Genomic DNA, 3,140 nt, shown 5'->3' on the forward strand with positions numbered 1-3,140 from the left:
TGTCACCTCCTCTTGAATTCATACTCTTTAAATTTTCTTACAAAAGTCATTGGAGCTTCAGGAAAAATATATTTATAATCATTTGAGATTTATTTAAGTTGTTGTAATGACATTTGGTGTTGGGTGCCAATGTACACCTCAAAAAATAGGGTGTAAAGGTGGAAAGAGAAAATGTAATAAAATCTGGGGTTAAACATGTTTTTAATCTCTATATTTTGGATGATTTTGATTTTAATCAATTTTTAAACTATGATACAATTTAGTCCTTTAATTTTAGAAAACTCTGGTTTTAGTCTTTTTTATCAATTTTTTTTAACTTTATTTGTTGTTTCAAGCACGTTTCTTAGTTAACATTGAAGCAAAAATGTGTCAAAGTGTAAACAATCCAAATGTTATAATGAAACGTGTTTGAAACAACAAATAAAATTTAAAAAAATTAATAAAAAAGACTAAAACCAGAATTTTCTAAAATAAAAGGAATAAATTGTACCATAATTTAAAAATGGATTAAAACCAAAATCGCAAATACTTCTAAAAGTATATTTAACCCTAAAAACTGTAAAAACTGTGATGTGAAAGAAAGACTGAAATAAGAATGAGAAAAAGGATGACAGAGAAAGCTGTGCTTATGGATCTAATCCTGAGCTATTTCACTATCATGTTCTTATCTATGATTGTTTAGAATTTAGGGTTATGATGAGATGGTTTCATTTGATTTTTCGTTTATTCTCTCTTTATGAGTGGATTTCTTTTATGTTTAAGTTTAGTTTCTTTTTTTTTTTTTTTAATTTTAACTATTCATACTTTTAAATATTTAATTTCACTATTTTACTAAATATTAATAGTTTGTACTTTCTTTTATATTAGTTAGTATCACACTGGAAAAAACTTGTGTTTTTTTTTTCTGAAGAATAACATTTGACCCTTTTTTGTAATTTAAAATGTTTTGAATAAAAACGCATACCTCTTTATATAATTTTATATTGAACTTAAAATACTTGCATAATATATTTTAAATAATAGTAATTTTTTTCTTTAAATTCGGCATGACATTGTTTTTGAAGTTTATTATATGATATTAGCGTGCTTTATAAAGTAAACAATGTTTTATTCTCATCATCATTCAATAATTACAGGATTATAGTATAATTGAAAATTTTGGAGCTGCTGTTTTCTATAAAAAAAATTATGTAACATTATTAAATAAATTTTGAACCCAAATAAACATAAGCATTATATTTAATTCTTAAATGATATATTTTTATAAATTAAATACTTACATGGCTTAGGAATAAAAGATTAATCACTCTAATTTTGCTATCATAATGTTTGTATATATTTCTCTTTTTAAATATGTAAATATAATATATTAAATGGACTATTTAATTTGAATAACTATAAAATAAAACTATAAGGATTATGTGATTAATTAGACCGACATCCATTTAAAATTAGTAGCAAAAGTATAACCAATTTGCTCTCATATTTTTACAAACTCTATACATTGTTTGGTTAAAATTTGAGCTAAAGAAATTTTATAGTTAACATTTATTTATATTTTAACATATAAACTATACTTTACTTTTTTTTATTAACAAAATATTAAGTTTTAATTATGATATTTTTTACATTAATTTAAAATTATGATGGACTACTGATCCATCGAAACGTCAACAAAGCAATTATTTGTTTTAGCATTTTATTGCATATTATCATAATTTTTAATAACTTTCGTAAAATTATAATCTGTTTTTTTAATGTTGTTCATCTCATAGGACTAATATGTACAAAGCAACACAAATGGCTATAACTATTTTATTTTACGAAAATAATGCCAATAACAAAAGTAATGGCTATACATGAATATTATAATATTTTTTCTCCATGATTTTTGACAAACTACAACATTATTGATTACTATATATTAATAAACTCTTTCGTGCATTTTGAGTTTTCATTTTTCATTCTTGCGTCATTGATTACAACTTGGTGAATATATTCATAAACAAAATCATATTTTTCCAATTTCTTAGTATAATATTGATTCTTCGAGAGAGGTTGACTTATTAAGGATAAGACATTTTTAAAAAAAAAAAAAAGTAATAAAAGATTGTTTATGTAACGGATCCAATTTACTGCTATCATTTATTAATTGAATAAATTAAATTCATATCTATGTGATGGGATAATAAAATTCATATTTCGGTTATTTTATTCCCTGAGTTTAATCATATAAGGCCAGCCATTTAGTCTTAAACTTCATCTACTACTATTATTTTAATCTTTAAACTTGACAAATTACACATTTAAATTTTAAAAAATTCTATTACAGGTTATGAGGTAACCTTATTAACATAAGTCAATGTTCATATGATTACTAAATAGAAATCCTTTGAAATTCAGTATGGGAAAAAGTCGTACGTGCAGCCGTTTTTGAAATTTTGTAGTCATTTATCTTATCAGTTTCCTTGTTTCTAATCAACAGCAATCTGGTTTTTTGTCATCAGCCTATGAAGCACCATGCTTGGAATTTCTGGTTATATACTCAACGAGTTCCCAAACAAATCATAGTTTTTTTTCAAGCTTTTGCTTGTCTTCTGCTGATCATAATCTTGATTCAGAAAGCCATTGGTTGAATAATCTGAGAGGAAACTCGATAGAATGGGGTTGGAGCTTCACATTTCCTTCTCTACAATCCTTCCTTTCTTCATCTTAGTGTTGATGCTAATCAACATNTTTTGGAGATCAAAAACCAGAAACTCAAACTCTAAGTTGCCACCAGGGCCAAGGAAGCTACCCCTCATAGGGAACATACACCAAATTGGAACTCAGACTCATAGGTCCTTAGCAACATTGGCACGCCAACATGGTCCACTCATGTATATGCAGCTTGGTGAACTTTGCTGCATAGTTGTATCTTCAGCNGAAATGGCCAAAGAAGTGATGAACACGCATGATATCATCTTTGCAAATAGGCCTCGTGTGCTTGCTGCTGATGTTATCACTTATGGCTGTAAGGGCATGACCTCCAGCCCCTATGGATCATATTGGAGGCAGATGAGAAAGATTTGCACCATGGAACTACTAACACAAAAGCGTGTTGAATCCTTCAGATCCATCAGGCTACAAGAGTTGTCAAA

Source organism: Vigna radiata, chromosome 6, assembly GCF_000741045.1.
Source record: "Vigna radiata var. radiata cultivar VC1973A chromosome 6, Vradiata_ver6, whole genome shotgun sequence".
Lineage (NCBI taxonomy): Eukaryota > Viridiplantae > Streptophyta > Magnoliopsida > Fabales > Fabaceae > Vigna > Vigna radiata.